Genomic DNA, 24,632 nt, shown 5'->3' with positions numbered 1-24,632 from the left:
GGGACAAAGAATCAATCGAATCATTGTCTGCAAACCCTAGTTTTCATAATCGTCGAGTACTTTTCGGCTGAAACCTTCGAGATCTACTTGCCCTCTACTTCTAACTAAACCCTAGCCTACAATCCATAGGCATTGACAAGTTAATCCCTTGTCAATTGGCGCCGTCTCGTGGGAATTAGAGGCGTAAGGAGCCGATCTCGATGGCACGCTCAAGATCTTCGACATCGTCAACCGCAAGCAACACAATGGATCGAGGTAAACAGATCGCTACTGGTCTTGTCGATTTTGTTCCTCACCCACCCTCCCGTTTGGATGCATATGCGTATCTGGCGGAGCCCATGGAGATGACGTTCGGAAGATTCCACTTTCGCGTCGAGAAGGAAGGATCGTATCGTGTCGAGATTCCGATTTCGTCGGGATCATCAGTGGCCGATTCCGATTTTTCAAGCTATGCATCGTCAAACGAGTCAGGAGAAGAAGAAACCTCGGCGACAAGCTACGTCAGCATCAGAGCAAGAGAGAAACTCGCCAAGATCTTCAACGACATATCGTTTGAGTCATCTGCGGACTCGTATATAAGCGATGGCTCAAGCGATGTCGACAGTCATGACTTCATCGACAAATCTCTCACAGTGGGCAAGGTCTTCATCAATCTCAACGATGATGTCACCAAACCCAACGTAGATCTGAGTACAAAGTATCATCAGATTTACGCCATTGAAGATCAAGAAGAGACATCTGAGGCTTTCGACAGTTTGGGAAATCCATACGTCGATCCCTCCAATCTGCGACAAGGCTTGGGCAACAAATACGTCGGGCCAGAGCCGCGAGATAGAGTTCAACTTTCACAAGCAGCGTGGGACGAGAGCTGCGAGAGCTATGAACGGCACGAGAACCTATGGCTACCACAGCCACACCGGAAGAATTGCAAGCATATCAATATAGGCTCGCACGAGCTGCCAGGGAATTGGAAAAACAGACAGACTGAGTTGAACGGAGAGAAAGGAGGCGAGCTTCGCATCCAGCAGGAGAAGGGCAGACCTAAGTCGACAATCTAGAACTACGGGTGATAGCCATCGGGAGGCGCGGAACGAGCAAGGTCAAGACCGCAACACATACCCGAAGCGGAAAGAGAACACTTGGTTCAAAACCTCGACATGTCCTTTATGTCGATAGATACAAGAGGAAACATCATCCCTAAGACACCGGAGGCTGGGTATATGGCGACACATGCTTTTATCCTTGCATCTAAACCACCTCCGGGTGACCCAAGGGAAACACCGTACAATATGGCGGTAGCAGGAGTTGGAGCTATGGGGACAGCGTTTGTATCAACGCCTCCCGAAGGAGTGGCAAGGCAAAATAGTCCACGACCCGCAGCAGCAACAGCGGCAGCACTTGAAGGGCCAAGTGGAGCAAGAGACACAGCAGCACAAGCAAGAGTCGACAGAGCGGGGCAGAGCAGAAGGGATCATCGGCAATCCCCGAACTTAACGACGAAGATATGTGCGGCTTACCATGCTTCACGAGGAGAGTCCGAAAAACGCGAGTCCCCTCAGGATTCAAGTTACCCGATAATTTCAAGAAATTCGACGGCCTTCAAGATCCAGAGGATTGGCTAGTCGACTATCTGGGAGACGGTGAAGCCGACAGGAGGAACTAGGGCAACAGCCATGCAAAGCATCCAGGTGCACCCGAGTGGTGCCGCACGATCATGGATAAAGAAACTCGCTCCAGGATCCATTGACAGACTGGGAAAGTTTCGAGGACGTGTTCGTCAAGAACTTCGGATCCACGTGCAAAAAACCCGCATCGTTAGAGGAGTTGAGAGCGTGTCGACAAAAGCCGGATGAGCCAATGAGAAAGTACATCCAGAGGTGGAATATCATCAAAAACTCGGCAGAAAACATATCCGACGAGAGAGCAATAGATGCGTTTGTCGCAGGAGTCGGGCGTGGAGACTTTGTCGAGGATTTGGGAAGGACCAATCCAAGGACAGTATCCGCGTTAATGGAGATAGCAAATAAATGGGCAGATGGAGAAGACGCTGTCCACAACAAACGACACAGGTCGCCAGAGGAGGACCGTGGTCGAAACTATCAACCGAGGCGAAGATTTCCTCGGACGTACCAGAACTACGACGCTCCAGGACAAATTTCGGCAGGTTTTCGGACAAATACAGGAGGCAACAGAGATGATTACCAGAGAAGCAGTGAACAGCGAGGTGATAATAGGGATGATTCACGCAACAGGCAAAATAGTGGGCCGAGGTTTCCAAGACCTTTCGTGTCTCCTGAGGAAATGCTGAACGGACCGTGCCAAATGCACTTCTTCCTCGACAGCAACGGGAAAAGACAGTCAGGGCACCTGCAGAAAGACTGTCGAAATTTTCAGGCAATGTTCAGATACGCAGAAAATGCTCACGCTCGAGCAGCACAGAGAAACCCTCGGGAGCCTAGGAGCGAGGTTCATCTACCGCCACCTCCCGCGATTACAGAGGACAATCGACACCAGCTAAGAATAGCGGCAGCACCTGCACCACCACCCTATGTTGATCCTAACTCCAACGGAGCAGTATTGATGATTCAGAAGGGAAGGCCGTCCAATAGAGCTCAAAAAGTAATCTCACGACAGGTGTTTATGGCAGAGAAAATGCCTCCACCAACAGTTGAGTACCTTAATTGGTCGGGACAAGATATCGGCTTCACAATAGCAGATCATCCGCAGCAAGTTCCTCGACCGAGGGCGGTCAGCACTTATTCTCGCCGGCAGCTATCGCAGGATTTGATGTCTCTCGAGTGTTCATAGACGGCGGCAGCAGCTTGAACCTCATGTATGCAGATACATTGAGGAAGATGAACATATCCTTAGCAAACTTGAAACCAACAGACACAAGGTTCCACGGCATCACACCAGAGAAACCAAGTTATCCATTGGGAAAAATCAATCTCGATGTCCAATTTGGGACCCGAGAAAATTATAGAATCGAGAAGCTCGAATTTGAAGTCGTGGATTTTCCATCACAATACCACGCTTTGTTGGGACGACCAGCATATGCTAGATTTATGGCAGTACCACACTATACATACCTGTTGTGGAGGTTGCCCGGACCAAGAGGACCAATCACAGTCAAGGGAAGCTTTGCCTTAGCCGATAAGTGCGACAAGGATTTTCACGGAGTTGGCGTAAACTTTCGGGATGCAAGCCGAGTACTTGGCGTCAAAAAGCATGACTGATTACGACGCATCGCCGTACGTTGGAAGGCCAAATAAAGAATCAACTTTCAACACGAGAGAAAAATTCTAAGGAGGTGCGATTCACCCGACAGATCCAAAAAAGACGACATCTATCGCAAACGATATGGATATCGCATAGGAAAGCGCGCTCGTCAAGTTCCTCCGTGAGAACTGGAAAATCTTTGCATGGTGTCCAGCCTGACATGCCGGGAGTACCCAGGGAACTTGCCGAGCACCACCTAAATTTGGATCCAACAACGAAACCAATCGGACAACCTTTGCGGCGTTTTCGGAACCAAACCGCAAAGCCATGCTTTCAGAAATAAATCGACTCGAAGAAGCTGGTTTTATCGGAGAAATATCTACAGAAGCCACATGGGTAGCTAACCCGAGTGATGGTGCCGAAAAAAACACGACAGTCCTTCGCATGTGCGTCGACTTTACGTGTCTCAATAAACATTGTCCTAAGGATCACTTTCCCCTCCCAAGGATCGATCAAATTATCGACTCCACGGCAGGTTGCGAACGTCTTTCCTTCTTGGACGCATACTCGGTTATAACCAGATCAGATTAAAAGAAGATGATGAAGCCAAGACAGCGTTTATTACACCTTACGGCGTGTTTTGCTACAAGACAATGCCCTTTGGTCTAAAAAATGCGGGAGCAACATATCGAAGGATGATGCGAAGTGTTTAGCAACACAGATCGGGAAAACGTGCAAGTATACATCGATGATGTCGTCATAACATCAAAAAAGGGGACAACATTGATCGAGGATCTCAAAGAAACTTTTGACAACCTCGACAAATTCCGCCTCAAACCGAACCCGACGAAGTGTTCTTTTGGCGTCCCAGCAGGAGAACTTCCGGGGTTTCTAGTTTCGGCAAGAGGGATTGAAGCAAATCCCGACAAAATACAAGCCATAGTAACAATGAGAAAGCCAACAAAGTTGAAAGAAATACGAGCAGCTAACCGGGCGAGTCGCAGCTTTGAGCGGGTTCGTCGCCGGGTTAGGAGAAAAAGCGTTACCATTTTATGCGCTGATAAAACAAGGAGATAAATTCCAGTGGAACGAAGAGGCCGACGAGCTTTCGAGGATCTGAAGCGAAAAATCTCGACACCACCAATCTCGGTGGCTCCAAAGGAAAAGGAACCTCTCCGCTCGTATATTGCAGCCACGCCCCAAGTGGTTAGCACAAGTATTAGTTGTCGAAAGAGAGGAAGAAGGGAAAATCCATGGAGTGCAGCGGCCGGTATACTTCGTGAGCGAAGTCTTGTCACCTTCAAAACAAAGGTACCCTCGTACCAAAAGCTAGCATATGGAGTGTTCACGACAGACACGAAAATTGCGCCACTATTTTTCGGCACACCCGATCATAGTGGTCAATGAAGCTCCCTTGTCGAATATACCTGAATAACCCGAAGCTACGGGTCGTGTCTCCCTTTGGGGAATAGAACTTTCCCCTCGGGACATCACGTATGAAAAAGAAAAGCAATAAAGTCGCAAATACTGCCAGACTTCATCGCAGAATGGATGGAGTTGCAAAATACAGGACCTCCAGATTTATCGAGAACTTGGACCATGAACTTTGATGGGTCCAAGAGACTAGAAGGAGCTGGCGCAGGAGTAGTACTCATATCACCTGAAGGCGACAAATTGAAGTACATCCTCCGGATGACGTTCCTTAACGCATCTAACAATGAAGCGGAATATGAGGCTCTCATACACGGGATGAAGATGGCGAAAGCATCGCGGAGCAACTCGATTAAAAATCTTTGGCGACTCACAGTTGGTGGCTCAGCAAGTTATGAACCAATGTGATGCAATCAATGATAGCATGATGGCATACAAGGAGGTGTACAACGAGCTTGAGAAGTTATTCGATGGATGCGAAGTAAATCATATTAGCAAGGTTGAGCAACGACGAAGCCGACGTTCTTGCAAACATCGGGTCACGAGTGCCTTCCAGATCCCGCCGGGTGTATTCTGGGAAGAGATAACAGAGAGATCCACTAAGCCAACAAAGTCAAAAAAGAAGGAGAAGAAACCCTCGGGGGCTGCCAAGGAAAAGCAAGAGGACGAAGAAGAGGATCAGGACTTGGTCATGGTGATACGTATACCGTGGATGCAGCCGTACATATCATACATCATGAGGAAAGAAATACCCGATGATCCAGTTGAAGCAAGGCGAGTAATTCGACGCTCCAAAGCTTTTACGGTGGTCAAGGGAGAATTGTATAAGCGAAGTATTTCAGGCGTTTTGCAAAGGTGCGTTACACCCGAAGAAGGAAGAATAATCCTGAAGGATGTACACGAAGGAATATGTGGCCACCACGCAAGTAGTCGAGCTATCGCAGCCAAGGTTTTTCGGGCAGGATTCTACTCGGTTGACAGCAATCGAGGACGCCAAGGACATAGTAAGAACTTGCGACGCATGTCAAAGGTTCGCCGCAAAACCTCATTCTCCAGCAGCAGAGCTAGCACCAATACCATTGTCTTGGCCCTTTGCTCAATGGGGACTTGATATGGTGGGTAAGTTACACAAATCCTGGCCAGGAGGAAAGGAGTACATGCTAGTAGCCGTCGATAAGTTTACAAAGTGGATAGAAGCGAAGCCGATAAATTCACCAGATGGAGCATCCGCAGTAAAATTCGTAAAAGGCCTCGTCTTCAGATTTGGAGTGCCCCACAGCATCGTCACAGACAACGGCAGCAACTTCACATCCCATGAATTCAAAGATTATTGTGAAGAGGTGGGTATTAAGCTGAACTTTGCGTCGGCCGCACATCCTCAAACCAATGGGCAAGTCGAGAAAGCCAATGGCATCATCTCGCAATGGTATCAAGAAGCGCTTGTTAGGACCACTTGGAAAAAGCTCGACATACTTGGCCGGAAGAACTACCAAGCGTGTTGTGGAGCATCCGAACAACACCAAACACAAGCAACGCAGGAAACTCCGTTTTTCCTGGTTCATGGAGCAGAGGCAGTACTACCAATCGAGATAGAGCACAACTCTCCACGTGTCGCTGAATATGATGAAGAAACGTCGAGAAGAGCGCTAGAAGATGACGTCGATGCACTTGATGAAGCTCGAAATGAAGTATTATCTCGGGTAACTAAATATCAGCAGGACTTGAAAAATTACCACAGCCGACGATTGCGGCCAAGATCTTTTCAGGTGGGAGACCTAGTCCTTCGACTCACGCAAAAAAGTCATGAAAAACTCGAGTCACCGTGGCTTGGCCCTTACATCGTCACGGAAGTAATCGGAGGAGGAGCATACAGAATAAAGGACAAGAAGACAGGGGTGGAGGAGCCAAACCCCTGGAACGTGGCGCAACTTAGGCGTTTTTACGCCTAGAGTCAAAATATAGTCTTTGTAAAGCTTCAATGTACTGAAACGCCCGCGAGTTTTCAGACGCACTCTTTTCCTTTTTCGGGGCACCGAGTGGGGCCGGAGAAGGTTTTTAATGAGGCGGGCTCGCGGTGCTGCAATATAATAAAGATAGTGACAATATAACTTTTCTTCTTTATCGACATGACCAAAGTTTTCGCTCAGACGAATTTCAATATAGTTCATCGACAAAAGAAAAACCTTGCCTTGGTATTCAGATACCTCGTGAGTAAACAAAAATACAAAATAGTACTCAATAAAAAGCTCGGGGGATCATATTCGCCTTAAAAATATAAATGCCTTGGTTCAAAACCTCGCAAACATACAAATATAGTAAAGAGTCACCGAAACACTCGGGGGCTAAACAAACAGAGAAATACAATGATTGCTTTACAATATAGTCATAGATTACAAAGAAGAAATATCTACAAGAAGAAAATAACTAGTCTTGATTCAATATGTCATCAAGAGTAATTCTGTTTTCCTCAGGAGCGGCACCAAGGAAATCGGCATAATGGCCATCGGCAAAAAAGTCGGCATCCATCCGAAGCAGGTCCTCAATCATTTCTTCGGCTATAGGCGTAACCTTTGTGTTAATCCTGTCAATACCAACTCTCCGACGTTTTACCTTTTGATGAACCCTCTCGACAACCTGGGTAAGGTCAAGCTTCGAGTGGCAGATCTGGAGCATGATAAGAGCAAATCTGGCGCCAGCTACCAATTGGGCTTTGACAAAATCATGGATACTGCGCGCATCCTTGAACCTTTCCATCAATTCAGGAAGAGTTTTTGGTTGGACGTTCCGAGGAAACATGGAGTTGTAAACCATGGACAAGGACTTGGTACAGAAGTCAAGGAAATCGCGAGTTTGAGAGGCGCGATCTTGAAATCTGACAATCTGGCGGGTCCTCTCCGGGGTAGCCCAAAACAAAGAACCATGGTCCAGGGAAAGATTAACAAGGAGGGTTGTCCTAGCATTTACCCTCTCTTCTTCGGCAGCAGCATCAGTAAAGGCACCTATCAAAACAAAGAAGTGGAAACCTTTAAAAGACAGTAGCATGAAGATGGAAGATATCAGAGGATGAAACAGGCATACCCGACATATCTACACTGGCTTCATTCATTAATTCGAGCATGAAATCTTCTCGAGTAGTCGCCTTTTCAGCTTCAGAAGCAGCAATTTCTTTGGCAGCCACGGCTTCGCGAGCTTGCTGAAGCGCAACTTTTTCGGCTTCAGATGACTTACGAGATTGCTCCATCATCACAAGTGTTTGTTTCTTCGCATACTGAAGTTGCTGCCGAAGTTCATCCAGTTCTTGCGACAAGGTATCGTCGACAGGAGCGGTATCAACAAAAGCCCTCCTCGCGTGGGAAGAAGAAGGCGAAACATTCGAAGGAGCGGAAGATGGAGTATAATTATCAAATATCAACTGAAATTTAAACAAGACAACATCAAACAACAAGCAAGGATAGAAGTTTTCATTAATTTCTTGGAGTAATTACAAGGGCATTACAGTGGAGTTAAGAAAGTACGTGTCGCCAAATGACTACTTTGGCGACAAAAGCAAAAGAAACAGAAAGAAAAACAGAGGCATGCAACTAGACCTCCGGCCTCGAGGAGCTAGGAGTTGAAGCTGGCTTGATCCCCAGATACGCCAAGATCTTCTTTGTGTTGGGCTTGGCCGCCTTGATCAGCGACCTCCATCTTGACTGCTCTATTTGACTGGTGTCGCCAACCTTCATCCAATCAAGCGTCTGTTGGCTGTCAGCAACCAGGGCAACAGTACTCTCGACAGCAACCTTCATATTCTCTCGACGCATCTTCAATCCCAGATCTTCCGAAGCATTAAACATCTTGGCGAGGTTAAGGAAAGTTGCGGGTTCTTCTTTCTTCGGGAAGAAATAAGGGAACAACGCCGACAATCCTGCATTAGCATTTGCCACGCCTTCACGAATTTCGCGCCCGTGAAACTCCAGAAGAGAAAGTGCGTCAAGGAGAGGATCGTTGACAGGATTATCCAGATCAAAATCCTGGTTTGTTTGGGCTGCCACACGAGACAAGACATCAGTCAGCAACCAAGAAACAGGAAGTGCAGTAAAATAAAAGGGATTGATAATATTACTCAGAGTACGTCGACTTTGCGACTTCAAACGCTTGAGGATTCCTTCGTCACGAGAAGCTTGTGCAGCTTTGAGCTCATCCAAGGCAGTTGTCGCATCCTCAAGTTTCTTCTGCAGTTCCTCGACACCAGCAGCTTTCGCCTTAGCTTCATCGCCTTCGACCTTGGCTTTGCTAGCAGCGAGTTCGGCTTTCTTGAGAGCCGCCTCACTTTGCTCAAGTTTTTGAGCCGAGTGCGTCGGCGCGTTCGTTAGCCTCTCGCAAGTTTCTCCGTCGAGATATGGAAAAAAGAGAGAAGAAAGATCAAAAAATCGCGGCAAGTAACAGGAGTGACAAATTAAGGAAAAACGACAAGTATGAAAGTCGTTACCTTCGGCTCTATTAGCATATTCACGGTACCCAATAAATTGGGAACCGATGCGGAGAAGATCCTTGATCATAGGCTGTTCAACGTGAACACAGTAAGAGAAACATCGGCATAAAAAAAAAAAAAAATAATAATAAAAAGATGTGAAGAAACAAAATAAAGAAAATATAGATGTCGACAAACTTACATCATCTAGGAGCGGGGGCGGCGAACTGCCCAACTGAGGGGCAGGATCAACAATCTTTTCAACCCGTGCCCTTTTTGGTGAAGGGGCACGGGGGCTCGAAGGAGTAGATGTATCAACATTTTGTTGAGGAGGCGACGATTCCTCCCCTTCAACTGGTTTTTCTGAAATAACTAAAGTATGTGACGTGCTCGTTCGAGCAGCCACATCTAAAGTTGGTGTTTCTTCATCATCACTGTGACAAAATAGTGGCAGCATAAAAGCAAGGCAAAATAAAATTCTTCAAATAAAAAAGGAAAAGAGCAAGGAACCTACGAGCTGATGATACTCTCGATGTATGGATCATAAGCTCGCTTTTCGAGGTGCAGGAGCAGTTTCTTCGGGTTTCGAGGTCCCGGAATCTTCGGCATTGCTCCTTTTCCTTTTGCTCTTCGGAGAAACAGCGAGGAGGAGGAGATTGCGCCGATGTTGTATCTTCGGAGGCAGCATCCTTCTCGGTAGATCCCGCAGATTTTCGAGAATCTGCGGGTTCATTCACAAAAGAGGGGGTCTCTCGGTTGACATCATCGACAACGGCTCTTTCTTCGACCTCTCCATCCTCGGGAAGAGGAGGAAGGGAAGCCATAGTAGGATGATTCTACAAGGAAATAGTGACAAAAGAGAATAAGTGAGATACCACTGCAATAAGATACGAAGAACAGTTCAGAACAAGATAGAACTTCGAGAAGAGAAAATACCTCGGGAAGAGGATTGGAAGCACTGTATGGTTCCACTCGACAGGAGGAAGGAATAGGGTCCTTCTTGCCTAATCGAGAAATTCTTCGAACCAATTTTTCCAAGTCCTTTACAGAAAGATCACTGGAGATCCTGTTGGCGTCATTTTCACCAGAATACGTCCAAAGGGGATTTTTGCGAGCCTGAAGAGGCTGCACTCTAATCCTAAGGAAGTAGGCAGTAATTTGAACACCAGATAGCTCTTTGCCTCGAGTGTTTTGAAGATGACGGATACGAGCCATGAGCGCCTCTGTCGCCTTTTTCTCTTCTTCAGAAGCTTCGGCATCCCAGGAACGGCGACGCCGAATCCCGGCACTTCCGTCAAAAGGAATTATGTTGTGCTCCACGGAATTGGCGCTTTCTTCGTGGATGTAGAGCCACTTTTTGCGCCATCCTTGGACAGAATCAGGAAACTTGACGTCGAAATAATCGACATCAGTCCGAACACGGATAACAACGCCACCTATGTTATAAGTGACGTTGTGGGAGCCATTACGGCGGAGGCAGAAAATGCGCTTCCACGAGCCCAATTGGGAGGGATTCCGAGGAAGCATTCGCGAAGTGTGATAAAAATAGAAATGTGAAGGATGGAATTGGGAGTCAACTGGTGCAGTTGAATCCCATAAACGAAAAGAAGGCCGCGGAGGAAATCGTGGATTGGGGTTGAAAGGCCGCGAATCAGGTGATCAACAAAACTAACCCGATACTCCATTGGAGGCTTGGGGTAGCTTTCTTCGCTAGGAAAGCGGATGGCGTCCTCCTTCGTCATGAGGCCGAGCCTCTTCAGCATGTTGATGTCTTGATTGGAGATTTTGGATCTCTCCCACTCAAGATCCTCGGCGGCCATCTTGGATTCCGGCGTGCTGTGGCGAGTCAGACGCGTGCGCGGTGGCATCAACGGCAGTGGGCAGAGCAATGTATGTGCGTACGGAAGATTGGAGAGAGTTGGGCGCAGGGGAAGTTTTGCGAAGAGGAACAGGTAAGCGGCGCAAGCAAGGGGATGAACGGAGGTTGAAGAAGGGTTTATATAAGAATCGGGTGAAGCGAGTGTGCCGTTGGATGAAGAAATCGTGTGGTGAGAATGGATCTTCTAGACACAAGGGCAAAACAAGTATTTTTATTGAGATAGGCGTTACTGTACGTGCGCCAGGAAAAGCGGAGGACGTGTGTCCCCCACTTGCACGACGTGTCAACATGGTCGAAGCAATGGACCCACAGGGCAGAGAACTCACGACTATTCAAGAAGGATGAAGTAAATTTGATTAAGGGAAGTATGTCGACAAGAAAAATAAAAGAAAAGTGGCGACAGAAAGAATTATTAAATACTTCGGGAGCCTTTGATCAAATACAAGTTTTTGCCCAAATGCTCGGGGGCTACTTCAGAAAAAAGTAAGTTTTCGAGTATGACAAATATAGAAATTGCGGGAGCCTACAACCAAGCACAAGTCCTTGGCTGTAGCCTCGGGGGCTACTCCCATCGGGAGCGCTGTTCGCGCACCCGAGAGATAAAGAAAGAGATCATATCGAAGTAATGAAAATATAGCGACAAGGTGGACTAAAATGTTGAGCCTACAACCAAGCACAAGTTCTTGGTTGTAGCCTCGGGGGCTACTCCCATCGGGAACGCTGTTCGCGTACCCGATGAAATTACCAAAGGAAAAAATAAAAAAGCAAGAGAGTATATTTCGAGTTATAATTAACTCTACATATACTCCCATCGGGGGAGCAATATAAGTCATATTTGACTCGATAAAATGTGCCATTCCAACAGCCAGAAAAGCACTCGACAATATATTCTCAGAACGCTGAAGTTGCGATCAATTTCTGAATGCCGCAAATTTGCGAAGGTAAGACCCCAGAATCCGTTCTGCTGGGCGTGGCATCGCCAAAGACTGCGCTCTGCTACTTTTATCCGTATCAACGGATACGAAGAAAAATCCTAACGGACGCGTTAGGTACCCGATAAATTCGACCGGGACTCGACGGAATGGTAAGACCTTAAGCGGCACCCGTCGAAGTTTACACCAAGTATCCCGAGATCATGTCCAGGGACGTGATTTTGAAGTAGGTTTTTGCGGATTGCCACTAGAGCAGTTAACTAGTACCTGATCCGTCAGATGAACTAGCCCCAACTACCATTATCCCTGTACAATATAGAATTTTATGTGAAGAAGTATAAAAAGTTAAAGCTTCCGAATAAAAATAAGCAGTGGAGATTTTCCCTGACTCTACGATTCAAGCAAAATCTCGGGGCTACCGACATAGGCATGCCAAATGGGCCTGCCGAAGATAGTACCCGGGGTTTACTCGGAGGCCCAATACCCGAAGAATAAGAAGATTCGGGAGCCCAAGATTTACTAAGGAAACATAGAGTTGTAATAGGGAGTGTTGTTTGTAATCTGGCGAGATGAGTTAGAAACCGTCCCGGATTCTGTAAATTTGTATAGCACGAATCCCTCGGCTCCACCTCCTATATAAAGGGGAGTCGAGGGACAAAGAATCAATCGAATCATTGTCTGCAAACCCTAGTTTTCATAATCGTCGAGTACTTTTCGGCTGAAACCTTCGAGATCTACTTGCCCTCTACTTCTAACTAAACCCTAGCCTACAATCCATAGGCATTGACAAGTTAATCCCTTGTCATGAGGGATATGGCAAATTGTGAAGAAGTCCCTTCGCAAAGATCATATCAACGACTTGTATACTACAACATGCAGTGGTATGCTGGGTCACCGCACTAAGTCAGCTGGCCCGGCCCGCAAGCTTAATGGGCCGGCCCGCTTAATACGTGGCAGGCCTCGTGTGGGCCTACCATCTACCACGGGGTTTCAGCGGTTAACGCCGTTAACTGCCAGTTAACGGCGTCTGCCACGTGTCAGTTTGCATGACGTCAGCAGTCAACGGGCTCCCGGAAACACTTCTGCAACGGTCCGATTTTCCGTGGCGGAAGGGCGCCCAAGCGCGACGGACCGAAAAAATCGTCGTAGGACTTTGCCTGACGCAGTTTCGACAACAGAACCCATATCGTCGGGTTAGGCCCATAGGCGACGAAAAATACCCCTTAGCGGACGATTTTGAGACGTTGTCTATCAGAACTTTTCTTGTAGTGCTACCTTTAAAACCTTCAAAATGTTTCTCAATTTGTGTTAATGTTTCATAGCTCATGAGGAAGTATGTGGTGTTTAACTTTCAACCTTGTCATTTACTCTTGACGGACTTTCATTATGGACTAGTGGCACATCCGCTTATCCAATAATTTTGCAAAAAGAGTTGGCAATGGGGTTCCTAGCCCCGATTAATCAAACTTCATTAATAATTCTCTTCACATGTTTTGCTCTGATTCATCAGTAAGCAACTTAATTTTGCAAATAGACACTCCTCCATGGTATGTGATTGATGGAAGGCACCCGAGGATTCGGTTAGCCATGGCTTGTGTAAGCAAAGGTTGGGGGGAGTGTCACTCATAATAAAACTAAAATACGTGTGTAAACAAAAGAGAAGGGGGATGATCTACCTTGCTGGTAGAGATAACGTCCTTCATGGGAGCCGCTCTTGAAAGTCCGGTTGGCGAGGTAGTTGGTGTACCCATTACCATTCGTTGACAACAACAAACACCTCTCAAAATATTTTTAAAAATGAAAAGCTCTAGCGCATGTTAATCCCTGCTTCCCTCTGCGAAGGGTTAATCTTTTACTTTTATGTTGTGTCTCCATCCTTTCTTTGAGCACTATCTTGAGAGCACAACTGTCATTCGTAGTATAATATGCTTGTCCCAAAATATGATTGATTGCGATATAACTTTGATGCTTTTATCTTTGACAATCACTATTTCTAGTCTTTCTATGAACTTCAGAGGTGCCTGGGCATTTATGTTTTGCTGATCAAATATGGGCAAGCGAGATACCACTTTATCATACTCTTTTATGAACATTGCAATCCTGCTTATAGACATGATTCATGATGCTGATTATTAATTGTTGGTACCTTTTCCATGATTGACATAGCTATTATATGATCTTATTTGCATGTATCTTATTATGAACTGCCTAAGTGTTAGCCATATCATGAGAATATATACATCATATGAACAAATGTGTTCGTGAAAGTTCTTTTATCGCGTCAGTTGTTAACTGAATTGCTTGAGGACAAGCAATAAGCTAAGCTTGGGGGAGTTGATACGTCCAAAACGTATCTACTTTCCCGAACACTTTTGCTATTGTTTTGCCTCTAATTTGTGTATTTTGGATGCAACTAACACGGACTAACGCTGTTTTCAGCAGAACTGTTCTGGTGTCTCGTTTTTGTGCAGAAATCCAACTTTCAGGAAAATCTTCGGAATTTATGCGAAAGTCCTATTTTTCCAGAAGACTCACGGAGCCAGAAGGGCAAGTCAGGTGGAGGCCCGAGGGCCCCACACCCTAGGGCGGCGCGGCCCAGGAGGGGGGCGCGCCGCCCTAGCGTGTGGCCCCCTCGGCCGGCCTCCGACGCCCTCCTCTGGACTACTTAAAGGGTTCGATCTAAAAATCGCGACCAAGAAGTCGAAGTCGCCAGAAACCCTCCAGAACGCCGCCACATCGCGAAACTCCGTCTCGGGAGCCAGAAGTCTCCGTTCTGGCACTCCGCCGGGACGGGGAATTGGAGGAGATCATCGCCATCATCACCACCGACGCCTCTCCATCGACCAGCCATGTTTCCCCCATCCATGTGTGAGTAATTCCCCCGCTGTAGGCCGAAGGGGATGGTAGGGATTGGATGAGATTGGTCATGTAATAGCATAAGATTGTTAGGGCATAGTGCCTAGTGTCCGTAATTGGTACTTTGATGATATTGTTGCAACTTGTTATGCTTAATGCTTGTCACTAGGGCCCGAGTGCCATGATCTCAGATCTGAACATGTTATTGTTTCATCATGATATTCATTGTTTTATGATCTTACCTGCAAGTTGTATACACATGTCGCTGTCCGGAACCAAAGGCCCCGAAGTGACAGAAATCGGGACAACCGGAGGGGATGGTAGTGATGTGAGGATCACATGTGTTCACGGAGTGTTAATGCTTTGCTCCGGTACTCTATTAAAAGGAGTACCTTAATATCCAGTAGATTCCCTTGAGGCCCGGCTGCCACCGGCTGGTAGGATAAAAGATGTTGTGCAAGTTTCTCATTGCGAGCACGTACGACTATATATGGAACACATGCCTATTGATTACTTTGTACTTGGACACCGTTTTATTATTATCTGCAAATGCCCTGCTTTGATTGTTACATGAGTTTCTCTCATCCATGCAACGCCCGTTATCCGTCCCTGTGCCTACAGTATTTTAACCTTGCTGTTTACTATAATCACTATTGCTGTCTATGTTACTCTGTTGCTGTTATTTCACTACTGCTACTGCTATAAAACTGTTACTACTGATAAACTCTTGCGAGCAAGTCTGTTTCCAGGTGCAGCTGAATTGACAACTCCGCTGTTAAGGCTTTCAAGTATTCTTTGTCTCCCCTTGTGTCGAATCAATAAATTGGGTTTTACTACCCGCGAAGACTGCTGCGATCCCCTATACTTGTGGGTCATCAGGTACGTCGGCGACCTCTTCATGGAAGATTGTGAAGAGGCACGAGCTTCTCCTTCGTGAAGCTTGTGAAGTGGTTGGAGCTTACCATATCCGGAGTGTAGGAAAAGCTAGCCATAAGGAAAATGCTTTTGTCTTTCGTGGAATTGGCTTGGAGAAGAAGGTGAGCCTTTGTGGCGACCTTCGTGGTAACGCGCATCTCTCCAACGTGACGTACATCATTTCGTGTGAGGGAACACGGGAATACATCTTTGTCTCTGCGTGCCTCGGTTATCTCTATACCCGTGTTTACTTTCCTTGTGATAACCATCGTGCTTGAAGTGCCTATTTTTTGCTATCACTTGTGTTACATATATCTTATGCATGTATCGCTTATCTTGAGTTGTTGTTGTTGTTGTTGCATTTAGTTGAGCATAGCATATTCAGGTTTTGTGCTTGTAAAATAAACGTTAGTTTAATTCCGTACTCTTAAGAGCCAAATCCGTAAATAGTTTTTAAAACGCCTGTCCAGCCCCCTCTATGCGACATCTCGTCATTTCACTCACCCGCCATCCTCAATCTCTCTTTCAATTCTACGATCTAGAGAGGTGTACCCCACCGTCGGTCCGCCGCGACCCAGATCTCCCTCTAAACTACCTCTTACCCCTAACCTCCCTCTGAATATGGCGGTTGTGGACGTGCCTTTGATGGTAGACACGACAATGGTGCCAACATCCTGATAGTTGACTTGTGATGTTTTCGGGGGATGAGGTTCTTTATGTTGGATGATTTATTTTGTGCATTGCATGTCATTTTGTACTGCTATTTGATATTTCCATGTTCAGCTTTTTCAAGTTTAACTTAAATTGTATGCGTTTGTAATTGTAAATTTGCATAGGGTCGATTCTATGCATTGGAACTATCTACGTTTAATTATTGTGGCGTTGAAGTTGTTATATACTAGTATAGTAGATGTTGTAAAGTGGCAGAAAAAAGAAAATTAAGGGTTAAGTTTTACGAGAGATACTGGTAGAATGAACGATATTTTTAGGGGCCGGGGATTGAGTAGTCCCGTAAAAGCATTTTAAGATCATGTTTTAAGAAGGGATACGGGGGGAGATGTTCTTAGTTCATTCATAATTTTCTCTTTTTTGACATTTACAATATTAACGAATAAACTAGAGCTTAAGAGTCTAAACTTGTTAAAAAAAATATGGATGCATCGATAGCTCATCAATATCCTTTCTATTGCGAGGGAAAGTGTGATGCAAAAAATTAGCATTAAGAAATAGGAGTAAAAATATAACTAGGATATACACATAAGTAAGTAAATAAATAAAAGTAATTTAAGTGGTTGAGGGCAAACCTATTTCGAGGAGTACGAGATATCAAGTTAGTTTTTCAGTTGTTACGTTAAGTTGAACTTAACCTTCTATAAATAAATGTGGAAGACGGAATAAAAAGCTATGTATTGTATGAAAACCCTGGTTATATTATACTCCCTCCATCTCATGAAAGTTTTCTTAGTTTTGTCAAAATTTAGATATATCTAGTTACTATTTAATGTCTAAATACATCTAAACTTTAGCCAAGTTAAGACATGTTTAATGGAATGGAGAGAGTGACTAACTTTAAGAATGAACGCTTACAAACTTCAAACATCATATGGTCGGCCAGATCTTTCGATACCCCTTCATGTGTTGACTTATCCCTGTAATCTCATATTTGCGTGATTCTAAACTCTCTAATATCAACTATACCTAGAGAACAAAGTCAAAACAGTAATATATGCAAGAGTAAAAGACTGGCTCAACCATATTCCAACCCTAGAATTTTGATACGAGCTTATAGAAAAGCACTAAATTAGTGAACGCCCTATAGACTAGAGAAGCCCATTGTGAAAAATAAACTCATATGGTGTGGTACGGAACTCGCGTGCATTTTGCATACATTCACTCCTAAAACTTGAGAAAATTGCAAAAATCAACCATATTTGCGGAAAACGCCAATCACTTAGTTTAGTCACATCGTTGTTTCTGACTAATGGGGCCCGCTACCAGGAGGGTGTGGCATGCGGTAAATGGTCTAGGTAAACACATGGTAGATAATCTTATTTTTGGGTTTTTTGGTAACTTTTTATGGACCCACCCGTCTTGACCATGTGCGTGTGGTCAGTTGTGTCGTGCGACTCCCACTCTGGCTAGGTCGTAGGCCTCAACCGCTCAGGGGTGCAACCTCTACGGTGTTGTTCCACGCGCCATGAGGAGATGCCGGGGGGGGGGGGGCTCCACTTTGGTCGTCGCACTAGCTCGTACAGTGGCATTCGAGGTGTGCGAGGTCAAGTTGAAGCCACTAGGGTGGTTGCCTAGGCTCGTGGACCATAGAGAGCAGGGGAGCCTAGGAATGTGAACACACACAGAGTAAGGGGGCCGATGACGGCGCACGATGGAGGTTGGGGGAAGCGCCCGCCGAACAGGGGAGGTCGCCAATGGGACGTACTTGTTGGAGGTTAGGGCGGCGGGAACCTGTGTGTGGTGGCTAGTGGGGAGCCTAGCTGACGACATCGACTGGGTGGATCGAATTTTTGCGGATTTGTCGATGGATTTGAGGGACATGGAGAGGGGTGAGCTGACGTGGTCTCTAGAAATTTGCAAAAAAATCCATGATGAAAACAGTTTAAGTTTTTTTTAGGGAAATGAAAACAGTTTAAGTTTGTTACTCCTTGACCACCAAAGTTCTGCAACTTCAGCCTAACAGTCAGCCAGTTGAGTAGGGTCAGCCAATCGGAAACTATATTAAAGTGCACGTTTTTTGTGAACTGTTAAAATGGGGTCGTCCCTTTTTGTGATCAAAATAAAAGTGGGTTTTTAAAACCCTAACACTAAGTGCGATGTTTTTTATTGTAATATTCTCCCTAAAACTGCATCAGCTTTTTTTTTTTAGGGTAACCAGTCGCCATTTATTGATCACTAGTTGAATGCCCGTGCGTTGCTACGGCTTCTAATTTTCTCGTAAACATAATACACGCAAAAAAATTATAACACAACTTTTGAATCTCATTTGATTGGTATACGCCATCGAGGGGCCACGGCCGATCTCTACACCGTCGAGGGTACCGCCATACCAGGGACCATACTGACGAAAGAGAAGCTGGATTTCCATGCCGCTGGAGGCGTCTTGTCGAGGATGAGCCGGTCTCCATGCTGCTGAAGGAACCTAGCCCTGGAGGAGTTGGTCTTGTCCCACCTCGTGGAGGAGCTGGAGACAGCCGCCGTCCTCTAGAGTCCTCAGCATGGGGGTTAGCGCCACAGAACTTCTCCCCAAAATGTGCCCATTTTCCTATTGGATAAGAACAATAATAAGAAAATAAAAAGGAAAAAATATATAAGAAAAGGACCTAGATATGTGATCCTGGATTTGAGAGACCGGGAAGCTGACATGTGGGCCAGAGAAAACTACAAAGAAAAAAACAATTTATAACAGTCTAATGTTTGCCCTTGACCATTTTAGCCTGGTCACGTCAGCCTAAGAGTGGACCCTACTTGTCATAATCATATTTAATTCACTTACGATGGCCAATAAGTGCTTCTCGTCACACTGTTAATCCAGATCGGTGGTTTCGTGTCAAAAAAAATGATAGGTGATGGTGTTTTTTGTTAACCTACCCACAATTTTGGTGGTTATATGTACTTGTCTCCTCCTCCCCTCCCATGTTGTGACGTCCGCCCATTTCCCCCCTCCGACGATGAAGTTGATGTCCCTGGCCACGTATCCACCGGATCCTCTGCCTCTGACATCCCGCGCGCGTTGGATCAGAGCGAGGCCATCCCGCTCCGGTGGGTTGGCCACTTGACCGTTTTGCGAGTCTCCACGAACGGTTCAAGTAAGGCATGCTCCTGAACTGGATGGTCTACTGCGGCAAGAGGAGGCCATCAACGGCGACATGACTCAGGTGTCCGAGTATGAATGGGCATTGTTCCGGACGTCCCAGCACGCTGGTGCTGCCTTGAGGCTCCTTGAGCTCGACACCAGTGTCGGAGGGATTGAAGAACAATAGAATTGCAGAAAATACTTGTCATGTAAGCCATGTTTACAGTGGTTATTTGCTACCTGTCCGTATAATTGCAGCAACTACTCTCGGTTGAAAGATTAACCTTACTTCGTCTTGCCATAGGCCCTTGACCCTATCGAAGGATGGAATGTCTAGGTGTTGATGGATTCTTGCTTGGAAGGCCATGTATCTAGCTTTGATGGAACTGAAATGGTGTGATTAGCCTCAAGATATTTGCCATATGAATCCTGTGATCAAGACCTGGGTATTTTCTTTCCAGGAAAGAGATTAACGTGATGCAGATGGTAGACAAGCAGTGCCTATATGCCAGCTAAGTAATGTATATTTGCAAGTTTATTTATCAAACATAGGGAGATAAACAATACTACATTCTGATGTACAATGTTGTGAGGCCTGCATACAAATATAGTCTACCTCTACATGTTCTCGGTTAACAAATGGCAACAAAATACATAAAAGCTCATTCAAAATATGTTGACTATGGACACATAATTTTTTCCTGTACATGCAAGGATTGAGTCTCTTATATTTAGAAATCTCCTCGAAACCTCAAAAAAAATTATTCTTACTTTTTAGTATCTCCTATCAGGTGTGTGCACCATAGATAAAGATTTAGCCAGGCCAAACAGCGAGCAGAGAAGCTAGATGCTTCCTTAAGCAACACTTACTTTCCTTCCATACCGCTTCAAGATTTCTGTGCTGTGTTAATATGCAAGTGGAACCGATACAAAATATTAAATGTTCATTAACACATGATACCATTGTACTTCCTCTCTGCTAGCCATAATTCTTTCTGAACCATGTATGCATTTAGCTCGAGGATCAAATGCATTCTTTGGTGCTGCTGCTATATCGAGTGGTTGTTTCTCTGTTGATGTAGGAAGAAATGATCAAAGGAGCATAAGTGGGGCATATGTTTGTCATGATTTTTATATAACTACCTTCTTGTCTTTTTTATTGATCAAATGAAGGCTGAAAACTACTTATTGTTTTCCCTTTTAGTTTCACTTTCGTTTCTATAAGAACAACAATAACAAATGATATCTTGTCTTTTTTACTGATCAAATGTGGGGCTTGTAGTGTCTACATGGTAATCAATAATAACCGCTATCGAAAAAAAACATCTGTTGAGCAGCATAGGCAAAAGCAAGAACACATGCTTGAATAAGAGTACTTTCACTTCTTGAGTACGTAGTAGAGATGTAGCAAAACTCAATCAAATTAGCCTAACAGAACTTATGTACCGGCTGCAGAACACACAAATAAATTAGACAAACAAAGAAGATTAGTCGAAATGCTGAATAAATAACACACACATTTATGATCAAAATAAGCCATCTCAAATATTGACGTGAGTGTGCACAATTTTTGCTATCATATTGCAGGAACTAATTCACATCTGAACATGATTCTGTTAAGGTGATCCTTCGCAACGAACATGCCTAGGTCTTTACCTGCTTTTCCGAATAGTAAAGGGAATAGACGACGACAGAGGCTGTTGTGCAGTGCGGGCGCCCTGACCTAGGAGCAGCAGCTCCTAGTCCGGCAGCGGCAGCCTCGTCCGTGCACATCGAGCCGCCCACACTCCCGCAGCGGCGGTCTCGTCCGCGCACATGTTGTTGCAAAAGATCAGCGGAAGGTACAGGGACAAACCTCTAAGCGTACGTGGTTGTGTGCTGCCGCTGGGCAGGAGAGATCAAGAGGAGAGCGGCTGATAGAAGTTGTGGGGCTCTGTTTAGGGGGGCTTGGTCATATTTGGTATCAGATGTGATTGTCTCCTTAATTATGCCGATTTGATTGGTATGCAATAAATTCTTACCTTTTTTAACAGTTCCTTATGAATGGCATGGTGGGTAATTCTCCCACGAACGGGAAAGGATGCAGGATCAAACGGTGGTTCTTAGTTTAGAGATATCGAACGGACAGGATGGCTCCAATGACGACCATCAAAGTGCGTTGAGTGTCAAACGACCAACTCCCATTTAATAGTAAAGATTCAAAAATATAGGATACAAAGCAGGTCTGATTTTTGCACTACCAGACGTGACGACCGGTGTTCAGATAAGCTGAACCACTAGATAAGCCATGGGCTTCTACATTCCAAGATCTATTCTCATGAGTAAACCTTACGGATGTAAAGTCAGAAGCAGTTACCTTGGTCTTCTTCAACACGGAACTGAAACGTTTCAGATTTTCGCCCTCCAGACTAGAGATCACCTCCAGGCAATCAGATGCAACGTGGACATGATTTAAAGACAAGCCACACGCGAGCGCCAGGGTTTCTCGACATGCAATTGCTTCTAGAGTAGCAGGGTTAGATATCCCACGGATAGTTTGTGCTGATGCTCCCAAAAAAGCACCATCTTCATCTCTACACACCGCCGTTACGGCACCAAAATTTTCATTGTTCCCGACGGCTACGTTGATATTTATTTTCGCATGTCCCGCCTCTGGTGCCAACCAGACTTGTGGATTCGGCCTCTCAGATGGTGCTTGGGACTTCTTTGTTTCGACAAAGAAACAAACTTTCTAACTAAGCAAACTGCATCAGCTATGAAACAACTTTCTAACTAAACAAACTTTTGTATTTTCTAGATTTTTTTCTTATACTTCTTTTTACTTGGAATGACAAAAAAAAAAAGCTTACTCCTTCCGATTCAAAATAATTCCCTAAAATAGACATGCCTACACTCTAATTATGTGTAGATACATCTAGTTTTGAGTAATTTTTAACCGGAGAAAGTACTATAATTAGAGGATATCTAGATTTTGTAGAGTGTACCAAATGATAATTGAAAAACAGCTACATGCCGCTCGAAAAGTTCTATTAGAGCCCAGGCTCCGTGAAGCCCTTTAGAGCATCTCCACCGACACCCCATAAATAGACGCCGGCAGGGGTGCCAGCACAACATCCTCCATTTGAGGGTCCTGCTCCCATACCAGCGTTCTCCAAACCGGCGGTCCCGATAGATCATTTGAATAAAAACTCATAAAACATGCATAGAAATTCGATTAGGTTTTCGAATATGAAGTTTGGGTCAACATACGACCACCGAATCGCTGTCATAGTCCGGCTGCAAAACCAACTTGACTTCCAGGCCAAATGATCAGATGAACGGGGTCATGGGCGGCTGAACCTCGACGACGTCCTCTTCGTCGGCGAGCACCGACGGCACCTCCATCGCGGGAATCGGCTCCACGGGCGTCAGGGGAGGCATGAACCTCGACGGTGCCGGCGTTGACATGAACGCCGAAGAGGGTGCGGGGGAGGCCGGTGCCGTCAGTCACGTGGCCGACGGTACTTCCCGGGCGGCATAGATCTGGCGATGAGTTCTGGTCAACGGGGAAGCGAAAGCCGCCACTGCCCCTCGGCGCCGAATCCGGCGAGAACTACGTGTTGGGGTAGAAGGTCGTGTCGCTGTCGGCGTACTCCATGGAGTAGCGGCCGCGGCCGTCCATCTGCGACAGATGCATCTGCGAGAGCGACGGACCCTCGCGCGAAGTACCCCGGCGACGAGGGAGAGCTCGACAACCCACCGCCCAAGTTGCGCCAGGCGAGTTGCTGGCTCCCTTCGAGCTGACCGCCGCCCAAGTTGAGGCACACGTCGGCGGTAGCCATCACTTTCGTGGCTTCGGCTTTGTACGCCTCAGCGGCGATGCGGCGCCTTCTGCGGTCGGCCATCACGATGGTTGATACGTCTCCGACGTATCGATAATTTCTTATGTTCCATGCCACATTATTGATGATATCTACATATTTTATGCATACTTTATGTCATATTTATGCATTTTCCGGCACTAACCTATTAACGAGATGCCGAAGAGCCGCTTGTCGTTTTCTGCTGTTTTTTGTTTCGAAATCCTAGTAAGGAAATATTCTCGGAATTGGACGAAATCAACGCCCAGGGGCCTATTTTCACACGAAGCTTCCAGAAGACCGAAGGGAAGACGAAGTGGGGCCACGGGGCGCCGCCACACTAGGGCGACGCGGCCTAGGGGGGGCCGCGCGGCCCTAGCGTGTGGGGCCCCCGTGACGCCTCCTGACCTGCCCTTCCGCCTACATATAGCCTTCATCGCGAATACCCCAGTACCGAGAGCCACGATACGGAAAACCTTCCAGAGACGCCGCCTCCGCCAATCCCATCTCGGGGGATTCAGGAGATCGCCTCCGGCACCCTGCCGGAGAGGGGAATCATCTCCCGGAGGACTCTTCACCGCCATGGTCGCCTCCGGAGTGATGTGTGAGTAGTTCACCCCCGGACTATGGGTCCATAGCAGTAGCTAGATGGTTGTCTTCTCCTCATTATGCTTCATTGTCGGGTCTTGTGAGCTGCCTAACATGATCAAGATCATCTATCTGTAATGCTATATGTTGTGTTTGTTGGGATCCGATGGATAGAGAATACTATGTTATGTTGATTATCAATCTATCTATGTGTTGTTTATGATCTTGCATGCTCTCCGTTACTAGTAGAGGCTTTGGCCAAGTTGATGCTTGTAACTCCAAGAGGGAGTATTTATGCTCGATAGTGGGTTCATGTCTCTATTGAATCTGGGGGAGTGACAGAAACCCCTAAGGTTGTGGATGTGCTGTTACCACTAGGGATAAAACATTGATGCTATGTCCGAGGATGTAGTTATTGATTACATTACGCACCATACTTAATGCAATTGTCTGTTGTTTTCAACTTAATACTGGAAGGGGTTCGGATGATAACCTGAAGGTGGACTTTTTAGGCGTAGATGCATGCTGGATAGCGGTCTATGTACTTTGTCGTAATGCCCAATTAAATCTCACTATACTCATCATATCATGTATGTGCATTGTCATGCCCTCTCTATTTGTCAATTGCCCAACTGTAATTTGTTCACCCAACATGCTATATTTCTTATGGGAGAGACACCTCTAGTGAACTGTGGACCCCGGTCCATTCTTT

This window comes from Lolium rigidum, chromosome 4 (assembly GCF_022539505.1).
Source record: "Lolium rigidum isolate FL_2022 chromosome 4, APGP_CSIRO_Lrig_0.1, whole genome shotgun sequence".
NCBI classification, from domain to species: Eukaryota; Viridiplantae; Streptophyta; class Magnoliopsida; order Poales; family Poaceae; genus Lolium; species Lolium rigidum.
Note: the sequence above shows the minus strand (reverse complement) of the source record.